Here is a 16,617-nt window from a genome sequence, read left to right as displayed (position 1 = left end):
ATCGAGGCCCTCCTTGCCTCCTTCTCCTGCCTACATTGTCTCTTGAGAGCTTCCTCCTCCTCAGTGCAATGAGACCGGTGCGCTTGCCTTTGGCATGTGTAGGGGCAAGCTCCTCCTCGGTGGTCCCACTGAATAGAGCATCTAGCACTGTATCATCAGCCAGTGCAGGAGGTGCAACCTGAGGCTCAACTGAAGGTACGGCAAGGATGGCATCAATGTCAGTCCGGAGGCTGGCTAAGTCAGCCTATAAAGCAAAGAGATTTATGGTTGGGGCTGATCGCTCGAGGACTCGTAGTTCAAAGGCATCAAGGCGCTAATTAACGGCCTGGACCTTCCGGTCCATCATCCTCTCCATCCGGTGCTCCATTCTAGCCTCGGACTTGGCTATCAACCTTTGCATCCACGGCTGGATGTGATGCAGCAGGGTGGCCATTTGAGCTTCTAGCTTCTGTTCTCTGGCCAATGGGACAATAGTAGCTCCTAACTGTGGTGTGGACCGGGAAGAGCTAGGATCCATACTAGCTGCCTGAGATGAGGAGCCTGGGACAGTGTCGGTGTGATCAGGGATGCTGAGGTCATCGCCTTGTGCCTGCCCCACTGTGTCTGCAAGATCAGCACCCAAAGGAGGTACCTCAACTTGAGGCTCTCTGTGAGGTGCTACCACATTTGCCTCATCTCGAATAAGGCCGATGTCCAATGCCCGTGCAGGGTGGACTAACTTGTCACAATGCCAAATCGACATTCCAGAGTCCCTGCAAAAATGAAAAATTAGACAGGGGAAGGGGTAAGTAGTGGAGGTCCTGAATGCCCTCTCGTGAATCTCTGCCAGCAACATGCGGGCAAAGTCAATCTTAACTCCTGCTACCAATGCCGCAACCATGACCGCTCTGTCCCACGTGACTTGATTGTCAGCTTTTGTCGGTGACACTCTGTTACGCACCAACAGCAAGAAGAACTTGGCCACAAAATTTAATGTGGCCTTCCGGATGCCTAACCGTGGAGCGGCGACCCATTCCGCACGCTCGCCATCTGCAGCAATATACCTGGCCAGCCAAANCAGCCAGAAGAACTTGGCCACAAAATTTAATATGGCCTTTCGAATGCCCAACCGTGGAGCGGTGACCCATTCCGCACGCTCGCCATCTGCAGCAATATACCTGGCCAGCCAAAGTAGAACAGCCTCTCGCTGCTCAGCATTCCTCTTGAAAGCGCCACTCCGCACGATGTCCCATCTGTAGTCAAACTCTTCTGTGTTGAGAGACCAAGAGTGACCCGTGGTAGGACCATAGAGAAAGCATCTGATCGTGGCAGGTGATATGTCCACCAGACACCCTCGAACCAAAGTGGAAGTGAACGGATCCTGAGCTAGGGGCTTTGACCGCTTGTAAATGGAACCGCGGAGAGTGGCAACATAAGAAGCATAAAACTCCCGCACAATCTCCTCGCTGTACGTCCCTGGGTCTCGAGCCATCCATTCACACTTGTGAAGGTTGAATAGCCGATGAATGTCTGGAATAGTATGCAAGCTCCCCGTGAGGACTCTGCGCTCTTCTGTAATTAGTCGGGCCATCTTCTGTTTGTCGTTGACCATCTTAGCATCCTGATAAATTTGCCATTGGCCCTCTACACACCACCTATTTAGCTCGCCAGCTATAGGAGTGGGGTCATCATTCTGTGGTACAGGTATGGACTCTGAGCTAGTTGCCTCATCAGACGAGGCTGCTTGGTCATTCTCTCCAGACACTGTGAATGATTTGGCATTGGACCCTGCAGCATGGGCAGACTCAGATCGTAAAGAGTGGGCAGACTCGGAGCCTAAAGCATGGTCAGACTCGGATTTGAGCATACCGATAGTGAAGGCTCCGAGATCTTTCTTCTTTTTTATCGTCTCATTAGTCATAATTGCACTACGACTATGAGAGACTTCAATTGTTTCAAAGTCCAAGCTTTTTTTCTTGGTGAGTAACTCCTTCATAAACTTGGCATAACGCGGCATCTCCAACAATGCTTCCACTAGAGATAGATTAATTGATAGTGTCTTAAACACCGACAAGAATTTCTTGAACTTTTCATCTTCGTTCTTCTTCTTAAGACGTTGGGGAAATAGAGGGGTCACTTTGGGAATAGGTTGCGCCACTTTTGACATTGGAGGGCTTTTTGTTACTTATGTTTGTAACTCCTTGGCAACACTTTGTTGGATGGGTGTTTCATCTTCCTTAATGCCCTTGTCTACTTCGCGAGTTTGTGCGTCATCATTTCCTTTCACATCACCTACTGCCACATTTCCACTACGTGTAACCACAGCTAGCCCTCTATCACCATTTTCCCTCGTCATAATTGGCTCCAATTGTGCTGAAAGTAAACTCAACAAACCTTCAAGTAGCTTGATTGCATCCGCGTGAGAGTTCACTCTATTATTCAATGATGAAAAATCGACCTTCATTCCTTTTAACAAATCATCCAAACCTTCAACTTTGTCAAGGATGCGTGACAACAAGTCATTCATCTGGGGACTACTTGCACTCCCTTTCGACTTTGGGCTGTCACTCGATTGAGTGTGGTCTTCTTCATAATCATCCTCTCTTCTCCAATAGTCACTTTGCTCAGCCCATTCTTGATAATATCTTCTTTGCTCTTTCTCTTGTGAAAGTTCCAACCTTGATTCCCACCTCGCTGTAAATAGCGTTGTTGGAAACCCTCCTCATATCTCTTGGAATTCAAACCTTGATTCTCCCCTGGCTTTGAATAACCCGAGGAAGAACCCTCCTCAACTCTAAACACTCAATTTGCCCCGTTTTGCTTCTTCACATTTTCTAACACCTGCTTTTGTAGTAGATCCATTTGGGCCAACATCTTCTTAATGTTCTCATCCCTTTCTCTTTCCTTATCAAGTTTCTCTTGAGTCATTCTAAAACAAAAAGGTAAAACCTGATCTTCTCAAGTGTACCATGCTTGATTTATTTTAGTCATGTCATCAAGAAAAAATGAAGCCACTTCAAATGATTGCAACATTATCCCTCCTCAAACCAAATCATCAGCTACTCTTTTATTTACCGAATCAAGACTCCGGTAGAAATATTGGAGTAGAAAATCGTTCGGTAACCCATGAGTTGGGCATTGAAGAAGGAGTTTCTTAAACCTCAACCACGTTTCATGGATGCGTTCACCCTCCAATCGCTTAAAATCTTGAATGTTATCTCTGAGTTTTATCATCCTCGATGGAGGGAAGAATCTCGCGTTGAATGTCGTGATCATCTCATCCCACGATGTGATGGAATTCCTTGGTAACTCTGCCAACCACTTGCTAGCCTCCCCCGTCAAAGATAGTGGAAATAACATGAGCCGGATTGACTCTTGTGACACATTCCTGAATGAAAACAGGCTGCACACATCTATAAAATTCCTTACATGTTCATGTGGATCTTCATAAGCCAGCCCTCTATAAAGTCCCTTCATTCGGAAGAGATGAAGAGTTATGCTCGTGACCTCAAATATCGCATTCCCATCCGTTGATGGTAGGCAAATTGCACCCATTTCACCTGGTTGAGATGGGTTGTACACACTATTAATATCATTGATACCGTCTCAGTAACCTACTTAGCTACCATCCACCTCTGCCTCACTCATCCTTACTTCTATTCAACCCACCCAACACGAGCACAATGCAACCTAAATCGATTCAACTACAGTCGACAAATTCACTAGTCAAACCTCGATAAAAGAACTCTAAACAACGGTATTCCTCGACAACGGCGCCATTTTGATTAACGTTTCAAAAACACTTCATCCAATTCTAAGTGTCAACGATCGCTAGTCAGTATAAAACTCAACTAAATGAGTTGGGGTCGATCCCACAGAGAGTAGCTTTCTTTTGAATTCGATTATGAAATTATGATGGTGACCTTTTCATCTGAACACACAAAATGCTATGAAATCTGTGAACCAATACTCGAAAACGTCACCACTAATCCAAGTGAGAAATTGACGGACTACCAAACACTTCAACAATCAATAGAAGACAATCAAATAAGAAGGTAATGCTTAGGGGAATGACTAACCAACTGCCAAAGTTAACTCAATAGGTGAAAATCCTTAACCAACTATGTTAATTTGTTGTGGGTAGTATGAACTTTAAGTAAGGCACTTTTCTCTCGAACAAATACCTTATTTTCACTGAGTTCTCTCGAACCTCAATGCATCATATAAGAAGACCAGCTCACGATCTCATCAAATCTACCCTCTCGAGCTAGATACAAAGGATGGAGCTTGGGTTTCACTTTCTCAAGCTGAAACTGTCAAGACCCACTAGCTAAGGATACCAAGGTACTACCTTAGTTCTACACTTCTTTCTCAAGCAAGTGTAAATCCCTAAAATATATCGCAATAAACATAAAATATAGAAGATAAACCACAGTAATAACTCAGACCCACTTCAAATTAACACCGAAAGTCAATAATTACTAGCACCCATTAACTTAACCAAAGAAATTGGTCACATTGTCAAACCCCCAAGATTGGGGTTTTAGCCAATCGTCATAAAAAGACGAAATTCAATACCTGCTACAAACTCCATAGCTGGGTATTTGCAAATCAAAAGTTTACTATCAAGAATCTCCTTGCTATTACAATACACAATTGAAAATAGTGTAAAAATGTCTCAAAATCAACAACAGCAGTGTTTTTCTCTCTTTCCTTTGTTCCTCACAATTTCTGAATGCTTTCTCACTCTTCCAAAAAATAATTTATACTAATTTAAGGCGTGGCTTTTAGGGTCATTCAGCGAGGAAAGTCGGATTTCACCGACCCATTAGGCGACTCGCCTATCGCCTTCTCATCTCGCCTTCTTTATTCACATTTTCCTCATCCAGCCACCGTAAATTTAGGCGATCCAGATCGGGATCGCCGTTGCATTTCGTGATGCGCCCTTTAGTGTCTTAGCTCGCCAATCATCAATCACATGGGTCTCCATCAGTACTGTTTGGCGACATGGTTGCCCTTCACCGAAGCAGTCGGCGATTCATCGATAGGAGATGCAGTTCACCAAAATTCCTCCTATTTTAGGCTCAGTGGTCTATAAACTAAGGAGATCCAGGAACTATTTTCAGTGATCCATCGAGTTCTCACGACGATCATCAGGTTTATTTTTCTTCTCTCTTTTTCATCTTGTGTTGTCCTTCTTGCCTACTAATGTCCTAGCTTTGTTCCTCAATCTATGTACCTAAAAATCAAGGGTTTTACATCAGTTATTGGCACAAATTAAGCATTTGATGACACTAATTCTATATAAACAAAGCCTTAAATGAGTCCAAATCTCCTACTCATCAGGGTGTCACTTTTCCTCTGCCCCTGCCCCTTGTTCTTCCCCTACCCCTCCCTCAACCATGACCTCTGGCTGCGGACTCCTCTGCTGGCTCATTGGTGGGTGCTACGAGCCTGACGCCATTGAATCTAGTTTTAACCATCTGCGGACAGAAGAGTAAAGGAGATTAGATACTAATTTGGATCACCATATACCAATTGGAATCCAGTCATAACACGAAAGGAGACAAGAAAAGACACAAAGATTCCCTAAAGTCTTATAGTCTCTCAAAGAAAAGTACAGATGTGTCTGTACCGTTCCACAAGACTCTACTAGACTCATTTTGGTACAATGAGATCAACAAATCTAGGGTCCTAATACCAACTTTGTCATGACCCAGACCATTAGGATTGGCACCAACAATAACCCTCCGCTGGGAGAATCATTACTACAACCCAACTAAGCAACTTAACGAAAACTAGAACATTTAAAGACACAGAGGCAGGTTTAAATGTCTAAAGAAATATAGAGTTCCGATAAACTTTGAAGTTTAAATAACCAACTAACATAGCTATTGCGGAAATTCAATCCCTAGAACCTGAAATTCAATGTTCCAAAACTCTACTAAACGATTAGTCTAAGAAAAAGGTGTACAACCCTGAAACTAAACATAAGCAAATGTCTAAAAGCACAAATAGTCTGAGTCGGAAAAAAGTGGACTAAAATAAGGATGGATCTGTGGTAGCCTGAAAGAACTGGCTCACCCTTGAATCTGGTCTCGATCAGTGATCTCCTAACTGAGGTCTGTCAGTAGCCGCCTGAAGATGTCATGTACTCAACAAAGAAAGAGCAAGTGCAGTACCAGTACACAACCACTGTGTACTGGTAGGATCATGCGGCCACTCCCATAAGCACAATACACACACAAGAAATTACAACACAATAAGCATACATATACATAATACAGTCCAGCCATCATTTTACAGCAACATACAATTTCCCAACTTCAATGGCAATTACATGTAACACAATTATCACAAATGGTCCTCTCATGGAACCCATACCCAGTGTGTTGGAATGTGACACCCGATCCAATGTATGTGTTGGAAGTTCACACTCGATCCAATATATGTGTCGGAACGTGACACCCAATCCACTGCATGTGTCGGGACGTGACACCCGATCCAATCAGCACAACCACAATCACAATCACATCCGTAATGAACAATATTCAAATCATATAATCAAGTAACAGGTTCATGGAATGTATTGTTCACACATCATATTTCATTAGATTGGTTTACATTTCCCTATTCATATACACGTATGCAATACAATGTAGCAATCAACCGTATATATCACACAACAGGAAATCAAACCATTGCCTACCTCGAAACCAAGCTTGAATCCTCCTAAGACACTTGAGCCTTCCCTTCCCGAATTATTTCCGCTTGTTGTTGGTCTATAACAAGTAATTTAACTTAAGGATCAATAATTAAGGTCTAATTTATCTAGATTATAACAAACTCAATAACCCAAGACCATGATCCTAATGTGCAGCTAGGGCTTTTCCCCACCAATAACTTCAAGCCAAAACCCTCCCCCAACGATTATTACCCAAGAATCTAAGTTCTACGGATCAAAAAATGGATTAGAGGAGTAAAATCCCTACCTTTAGCACTAAAAATCATGGAAAACTATCAAGAAACCACCCTAGGTTGTCTCCTAGCTCTTAAGAACGAAGATTGCAGAAAAATAATGAAATTGGGGTTTTCCTGACTTAAGTTGTGACTGGCACACTACGGCGGACCCTAACCCGCAACAGCGCCCCCCTCCCCCCGGATGGGAATAATCCCACCCCGGCGGCTTACACGGAGACAGAATCTCACAAATTGAGTTCCAAACTCCTATTTCACAACACGCCTTCTACCCTTGACGTTCACAAACTACCCATTCACGCCAAGATCATTTTCGGGAATTCTATTCGCCTGAATTCGATTCTGTAAAGTCATTCTGGCTCATTAACGACTTGGCTATCCACTCATGTGATCAAATTTATAATTAGATCCCCCATTCATTACCAGATCTCTGTAGAACTCCCCTGACTCTGATTTCGTCCAAGTGTGGCCTAGCTAGAATTTCCAAGTACTACAAAAAAAAAGTTTTCTGGCCCAATTTACTTCCATGTTGGCTTTTCTATAGCAACAGGAATCGGTCGTTACACTTGTTGAACTGACGATAAAGAAGAATAATACAAGGAAAATTCCTCATATTTAGAGTACCATTAGTTAACAAGGATTTTTTTGGGAATTCTTGTCATTCCTCACATGATTGAGATGCTTCATAAAAAAGTAAGGCTTGAAAATCAATGTCACCCATAACATTTAAATACATTTGAATCGTAGAAATGACCTCATAGGTAGCCTGCTGAGGACGTCCGTAGCCATATTAACATCCATCTTCTTTGTTTTCTTTAATTTGAATGTTTTGCAACTCTTTTCCCTTGAAATTAAAAATTTATGATCTTACCCAACAACTCGTCAACCTAAACTTAAAATAGCCTAAAGTTATATATATACCATCAAAAGATATTCAAAAGAATAGTCGAGATAGTAGTGTACCTTTGAAAGAAGTTGCTTCAACTTTTTTCTATTGCTTATGATTTCCTGGATAAGGTTTTGCTATTGGGAATGATTTAATTAAGACCGTTAATTGAAAAAATGTGGCTTGGTCATTTATTATATTTTAAAAAAATTATTGACTCCTAAAGTATATAACCGAAAAAGAGTCTGGTGTTCTTTTTTGTATAATTTATAGGAGTCCATAGTGTGTGACCTAAATTACATCATATCTTACTCTTTTCTATTTTACAAAATTTTCTTAAATAGCAGTCACCAGAATACATAAGTTTTATCTGATACATTACTTATGAAATATTATAAAACTTATTTGTTATGCTTAATATGGAATATTAACGTAAAATTGATTTTCTTACCCACAAATCACACAGAACTGATTGGTATCAATCTATTCCAATCTGTAGAAGCTTCACAAAATTCAAATTTCAAATTTTCATTTTCTCTATCAATTTGAAATCGTGAAAGTTTCAAATTACTTGATCAAAGTGGCTGGTACAGGATGAATATATCAATTTTGTTGAGACAATTAGTAATTTGGGTAAACGAGGTGAGTTATGAAGGTTATAAAAGTGACGAAGGTGTTGGACAAATGATTTCTTTTGTGAATCTCAAATCTGCAATTGCAGATGAGTTGGAGATCGATGAAATTAGAAAAAAACATGGAAATCAGATACATCATAGAAGGTAGTTCATATTTGTAATGGCGAAATATAAAATAGAGCACAACTTCAATTTCAAAGTAAGAGATCTGATAAAAAAAAGTATGGAATTATTGTTTTGTATTGTCAATTTTTATTTTTCAATTTTTGAAACATATAATCGTGATACATTGCTATTTCTAAAGATATTCCGTGAGTTGGTTATTGATAAATTAGTATATAGTTTTTTAATGTATCGTGGTTATAGTTTTGTTTTGTCATTTGATGTGAATATGTAAGTCATGATACATTAGTAGTAAACAACACGCGTGTATTGTAATTTTGAATCTATGGATTATGATGTGGTTATTATTTTGTATTTGACTGTGATTTATATAAAATGTATCATCATAATAGATTGTATATGATACATGTAACAAATGAATTAACAATTGAGATGGATCAGATACATTTTTAATATCGAGTGTGTGTATCACAGATTTGTATAGATGTATCAAACTTGTGTATATTATACATATAAATAATGTAACAATCAAAATATGTAAATTACTTGTTTTGATCAAGAAAAAATTTAGATGATACATTAATATATATCAGTCTTGAATTTTTGTAAATGATTGTATCATTGGTTATTGTAATGTGTCTGGTACATATTATAAGATGGTTACAAAATTGTGTCGCTATGTGTTAGTTTGTTGTTAGATAGATATTGCTTTGAAAATAAAAAAAAAATGTAGTTCATATAATGTCTCACTGATTTTTATTGTTTTCAGGTTGTTTCATGTTGTCTGAGTTTATTTTTTTCAATTTATGATGTTGGAGGAAGATAAATTATTTGCCTTAAGCAAAAAAAATATAATTGTGGTAGATTTTAACTAGACGAAATACCTTGTGCACGTTGTGGACAAGAAGGACACAACTAAAGAACTTGTACTTTCTTCCCCAAAGAGAAGTGAAACATATTTTTTATAAGACGTCATGTTCATGTTGAATAATTTTTTACTTAGATTTTCCACTATTATAGTTACATTAAATACCTTGTGGTGTTAACATGGGTTATTTTGATACAATATAAAAAATTGTTAACATTTGTGTGTCAATATTGTTTCTAATAGACAAATATTGAGATGTTGTATAAATAAAAATAAATCTTTAATATATCATCGTATAATAAAGATATGTTATGTATCTGCTACATAAATGATTAATTATATGATACGTAAGTTACACTGCTAAGTATCTTAAATGGTTGTCTGTTACATAGTTATAAGACATGTATCTCATACTCATTGCAAGTATATAAACAATAGATGTGTCCAAAATTTGTGCTTGATACTAATTAAGAAATATGTATGTACCATATACAATCTTTAGGTATATGATACATAAATTTGATATATATATGTGTGTGTGTGTGTGCGCGCGCGCGCGCGCGCGCGTGTGTGCGTGCGCGTGCATGCGTGCGTGCGTGCGTGTGTGAGACTCATATCCAGTGTATCATATACATTATGTCATAACTAAAGAACTGTTTATCTAATATTTGAGTAAATCAGTTATGTGTCTGATACTTATCTTTGTGGAAACAAAATATATAATGTGAAAATTTTAAGTACCATATGATGTATGTGTATCAAGAACAATTTATTGATAATACAAAAATATAAGAAATTACAAAATAATGTAATTAATTATAAACTAAATTATAATTCAGACGTAATATGAAGTAGTTTTTAGAGAAACACTCTAAAATTCAAGTAAAATTGTCTTAAAAACAAAAAATATCGAACGGTGTCTATGCACTGATACATAATCACTATTCTATATGAACCAAATCATCTTGGGGTGGTTGTGTGAAGTGACCCTTAGGCTTTGGTGAATCTTCATTTTCACTAACTTATCCTATCTTGGCCATGTCACTATCGTATCTCCATAACAATGCTCCATATCTATTACAAAGATAATCAGATCGAAAATCATCAGATGGGATTGAATTTCGTCACTAAAGAACTCAGCAAAGGCAACTACAAATAGTCCACAGTCCCTACAAAATACAAAATAAACAATATAAAATTGAATTAAGCATAAAATTAAGAACAATAAGATAAAATACTTATAGGCTTTCACTTCCTTGTATATGGTACATGAAAAAAAATACTAGAGCAACTACAAAATATCTTGACCATGCATTATGACCAAACTATATTGTATATGATACAAGGTTATGAATGTAACAACTCATTCAACAATATGAACTTTATACTTGATATATTCATAAGAACTATTCAAAAAATACAAATAAAATTAAAATCGAGCTCTAAACATCAAGTTTAAATATATGATACATAATTTACATTAGAAAGTATTTAACTGTTTGTTTGATACATAATTATTAAAAAAAAGTATATGATATTCATTTAAGGTATATATGCTATGTAAATATGTCAAAATTTTGATACTAATTATAACTTCCTGAATTAGATATGAAATATTAATGTATAATATACAAGCTATTTGATATGTGAGCACACTACAACCAAGACTTTAATATAAACTTTATCATTTGATACATTCATAACAATTATTCAAAAAATAGAATAAAATTAAGGTTTTATGTACAACGCAATATGAAAAATCACATTAACAATAGTACATCAGATTTTTTTTTTCCCCAACACACCATATTTAACATCAAACATATAAAAACCGCAAATAGATGAAGAATACATACCTTGGATAGTGTAGGTCAAGAAATTGCAACTGCAACTTTTCTTCTCTTTTTTTAGGGTTTTTTTCAATATTGACTTTAAAAGATGAAGGTGCATCCTTCTTCACCTTATCAATACTCTAATTCTTCATTGCTAATTGGTTCATGCAAAAATTTAGATTTGTTTTTAGCCCGTGTTTCGTCAGAGTCGTAAATTCGATCAGTGTTAGAAGATATTAGTTGGGTAATACCAATACTAAATGAAGGAGCATGATTCATATGTATCAGAAAAAATAAAAAAGCAGACTTGAACCTTTCCAACTCAAGGGGACCCACATCTATGGGTCTTGCTTCCTTCCATTCGTTGAGCCAAATTAACACCCTTAAATTGATAAGCGGCCAATTCCGCCTTTTCCATCGAAGTCACTCCCATAATAGTCAACCCCTTGTAAACCTCACTAATGAACTCTTGAGGATCCTCCTCAACCTTAGAATCATAGAATTCCGTAGGATCCATCCTGGTGAAGTCCCTCACTCTAGATGCCACTGTACCCATATTTGGGTTCATAACCTCCCTATTGTTTTAATATATTTATTCTTTTTTGTAATTTCTTCTCTTTTAAAACCAACATAAATGAAGCAATTTCTTTATATTTGTCTAAATTTTAATGTCCAAAAGGTGTCTTAACGACGTAACCAAGATGATTCATTAAAATGAGTAGTCAAAAGTCAAAATTTTTAAAAAGAAATCTTATGTTTATTTAATAATTTTTTTGTAAATACTTTTATACTCACAATTTATTAATATACATGGTAGTTAACTATAATTTGATAATTATTTTTCATTTCAATTAACAGTATAACATTGCAAGTAATATTTCACAAGATATGTATGCATAGGTATATATAAATTGTTATAAGTTACATAACACCACAAATGTGTAGATCTTAGGTAAGTTCTTAATTATTGATTATAGTTTTGAAAATATTTTCAATTGAATAAGTTATTACATGAATTTATCAAAATTATTCTAGAAGAATTTAAAAATAGAATTAAGATTTTACCTAATTAAGTATGCCAAATAGAGTATCATTTTTTCATTTGTATGAAATTTTATACTACTTTTAATTACAAAAATAGGTTGAAATCATCAGTGTTGTAGTGATTATTACACTTTAGAAGATATTCAATATTAAGACAATGTCTTTTTAAATTTAATTAGTTTGATCTTTAAATGTTTAAGAAGACACCTCAAAGAATTGAAGATAGTCTTATAAAAGCAATGTTAAACATGATTGATTCAAAATTGAATTGAATTGAATTAAACAAATTAAGAAGTAGAAAGTAACAACAAATTTAATCATCTATATTTTAATTTTAATTACATCAATTGGATTTTTTAGAAAATAATAAAATTTTAAAAGTTTATGCATAATGTTGATAAAAGATTGACAACAAATTTATTAAAATGTAAGCTTCCTGAACCTGAAACAGAATACCAAAGATGAGAAATTTTGGCCAACACTCACCTAATCACCTTCATTATCAAATTTGAAGCTAATAAGTTGTATGGCATTTTATTGCTAATTATTTTTAAGAGGATCTATTTTTCCTGTGAGAAAGAGCAACATCAGACTAATGGTAAACCAGAAATTTTGACAAGAGCGTTCATAATTTAATCTGTATGTATGAAAAGTAGTTTTTGATCAATATATATATAATATAATTTTTTCTATGAAATATTTAGTTTTCCGACAAAGAATGTTGAATCGACCACTCTTCATGTAGCTCCATCACTAGGTAGTGCCACACCATTTAGAAAAAATCGTGCCAACATGAAAAGTGAATACCTAGGGTGTGTTTGGTATGAAGGAAAATGATTTCCTGAAAAACAAGTAAATTTTTTATTTATTTTCTCATGTTTGGTTCGTGAGTAGAAAATATTTTTCGAAAAAGATTTTTGAGTGTTTTATTTATGAATGAAAATTAATTTTACTAAAGAGTAGAAAATGATTTTTGAATTGAAATTGAAATTATTTTTTAAAAATAAACATAATTTTTTTGGGGGAGGGTGGGGTGGTGAGGCTGGCGTGGGCTGGTAGGGATGAGATAGGATAAAATAAATTGAAATTAAAAATATTTTTAAAAAAGAAACTTGATTTTTTTTGGGGGGGGGGGGGGGGGNGGGGGGGTGAAAAAATGAAAATTAGAAATATTTTTTAAAAACAAACTTTAATTTATTTTTTTTGGGTGGGGGAGGGGGGATCGAGGGTGGGACCATTATTTTTATACTTAAAAGTCATTGGTGCAAGTCGGACATTTTTTAAGGTTTTTTATATTTTCCAGTCATTTACGAAAAAAATAAAATTTTGATTTTTTTTCAAAAACTATTATTTTTGATATTTTAAAGTTATTGGTGCAAATCAAAAATTTTCTTGAGGTGTTTTTATAAACAAACTTTAAATTATTATTTTTTTGGATGGGTGGAGGGGGGGGGGGGTCAAGGGGGGGGTAAAAAAATAAAAATTGAAATTGGAAATATTTTTAGAAACAAACTTTTAATTATTTTTTTGGTGGGGGTGGGGGGCTAGCGGGGGGGATCGAGGGTGGGGTAAAAAAATAAAAAAAATTGAAGTTGAAAAATATTTTAAAAAATAAGCTTTAAATTTATTTTTTCAACAAAAAAATTGTAATTTGAAGTTGGAGGAAAGTTTTGGAAAATGTTTTCCTTACTTTTTGAAGAAAAGTCATTTTCCTTAAATTTGAGGTAAATGAGTTGATTTGGAAAAATTTTTAAAAAAAACATTTAACCCAACCAAACATGAGAAAATTTCCTTCATACCAAACACACCCCTAATTGTAGGTAATATTGCAAAGTACATAGAACAACTACTTTTGAACAACACACACAAGATTTTTGGCTCTTTCTGTGGTCTTAACAACAATACAACCTCACTAGCTAAATGAACTTCTTCCCTATTCTTTCTGGAGTTAATATATATACAAAGCAGAGGCGTATTCAGGATTTCAAGATCATGAGTGCATTATTACGAAAAATTTGATTTAAGATATAAACTTGATCAGTTTGATATTTAGATTCTTATCACTAAAAATCGTTATATATACTAGTATACATGCCCGCGCGTTGCGCGGAGATTATTAAAAATTATTTAGTTGTTCAAATATATTACATCATTTTGATTTTATTAAAATATAATTATCATCATATTTTTCATGCAATATACTTAATATCATAAATTTTTATATAACTAAAGGAACAAATCATATAAATGCATGCACACGATCATCAAATAACATTTTTGATAAAACTAAATATTATAATTATATATTTCTTATACAAACGTTTCAAAAATATATTATGATTAAAAATAAATAAGAATGAAAGAATTAAGAGAATATGTTGGTACACTCTCTCAAATTAATATATGAAAAAAAAATTATTTATTATTTTCTTTCAATGGGGAGATTTTGCGTAAACTAAATAATTTATTCATTTTCAAAAAAAAATATAATGATTAGAAAATATTTATCTGAATAATAAATTCCTCATGTTAATGTTCAATTTAAAAGTTGTGTACAAAAATACATGACATCTCTTTATTCATTTCATATTGATCAAGTGTCTACGCTTCTACTCCTCTAAGTGTTATCTAAGTAAGCTAAACATTTTTTATATATAAAAAAAAAAGGAGGACAGGCTCTTCAATTATAAAAAAAATTATTTTTGAGTTGAAAAATTGTATATCCACTATAAATATGTGATAGTTATAACTAATAAGCATTACATTAAGTTATGGAATAGTTTAAATATTAAGTACATTAAAAACATGATTTATATATTTTAGATTATATAGCCATATATTATGGGAATGTAATTAATCATTTCCATAAAAATAGGCTCATTAAGAGTTGAGAGATGATATATTTGAAAAACAGTTATAGATGTTAAAGACAATATTTCTCAAAAGTTTGAAAATAATTTAATAACAGTTAAAATTATTTTAATGTTAATTATAAATACTGTTATTTTAACATATTCATTGTTGCCTAGATAAATTATATATCTATATATAGATTATAATAATTATTATTCTATTATTATTATTATTAATATTATTATTATTATTATTATTATTATTATTATTATTATTATTATTGTTGTTGTTTTTTCTTTATATGAGGAGATTGTGGAAAGATGGTTAAAATTTAAAATGTACCTTTCCACAAAAGAAGGACCACACCGTTAGATTTTATTTATTTTTAATAAATACATACACATAATTAATTTTAATTTTTTTAAAATCTGATTTAGTGTGGTGCTGACATGTGGCACTTTTTCTTCTCCTTTTATATGTGCAATATGTGCAATTAGATGGTTCAAATTTAAAATTTTAATTAAATTATTACTTTTTTTATTTATATTTTATAATCTTAAATTGCAATTTCAAACTATTTAATTTTTAGTTATTTATAAACTAATTTTAATAAACTTTATTATAACAGCTTTTAAAACAATTTTAGAAGTAGAGAGTTAACGTCTACAGTTAGATTTTTTTAGTTTTTTCTTTTAAATATTTTTTATGTGTAAATTAGTAGAAGTAGATAATGTTAATAAACTTCATTATAACACCTTTTATATATGCTTTCACTATTTTTTTTTTGCATAAAAGTTTTTAAAATAGCATTCTTTTTCCGTCTATTTTTCAAATACAGATTAAAAAAGATTGATTAAAATTTGTAAATTGTATTTTAATTTTAATTAATAGATTATATAAAATTAATTTTACGTAATTATTAAATTAGTGATCATAATCTGAAGTTGCATATATAAATGAATAAATATAAAAAAAAGTATTAAAAATTATAAAATAAAACAAAAAGTAATGGAATTATAAAACATATAATTAACTTTCAGATTATTTAAAATATAATATATTTAATTTCTAATATGTACATACGTATATGTATATATTTTCCTGGAAAAAATTCTCAATTTTAAAAGTGTTTGACTAATTCTCTACTCGTTGAAAGAGTGAAAGTTTAACATTGAAATATGGAGATGATCTTCATGTAATTTTTCAATGTTATTGAGAGATTCATCGTCACTATCTAGGCCACTAATGTTATTTCATGAAACTATCTTCATTGATGTCTTTTGATTTTATGCTTTGATCGATAAACTTACTTTCTTGGTTCCTTCCATTTTAAAAAAAATAAAGATAAAACTTGCGTGAATTCATGATTGCTTTAAAAAACTTTCAAGCATATATGCAAAATCTTGTAAATATTCAACC

General features: G+C 33.9%; 1 non-coding gene across 1 annotated transcript; it reads left to right on the top strand.

Annotated features, from left to right (window-relative positions):
• The first annotated feature begins 3,100 nt into the window (after positions 1-3,100).
• LOC125854000 (small nucleolar RNA R71) lies at positions 3,101-3,207 on the top strand. The gene has a single exon (XR_007445299.1). It is a non-coding gene; the product is annotated as a small nucleolar RNA R71 (small nucleolar RNA).
• Positions 3,208-16,617: the final 13,410 nt, after the last annotated feature.

The sequence above is a fragment of the Solanum stenotomum genome, chromosome 1, assembly GCF_019186545.1.
Source record: "Solanum stenotomum isolate F172 chromosome 1, ASM1918654v1, whole genome shotgun sequence".
Taxonomy (NCBI): domain Eukaryota; kingdom Viridiplantae; phylum Streptophyta; class Magnoliopsida; order Solanales; family Solanaceae; genus Solanum; species Solanum stenotomum.
The sequence above is the reverse complement of the archived record's forward strand: the minus strand, read 5'-3'. Positions and strand labels throughout refer to the sequence as shown.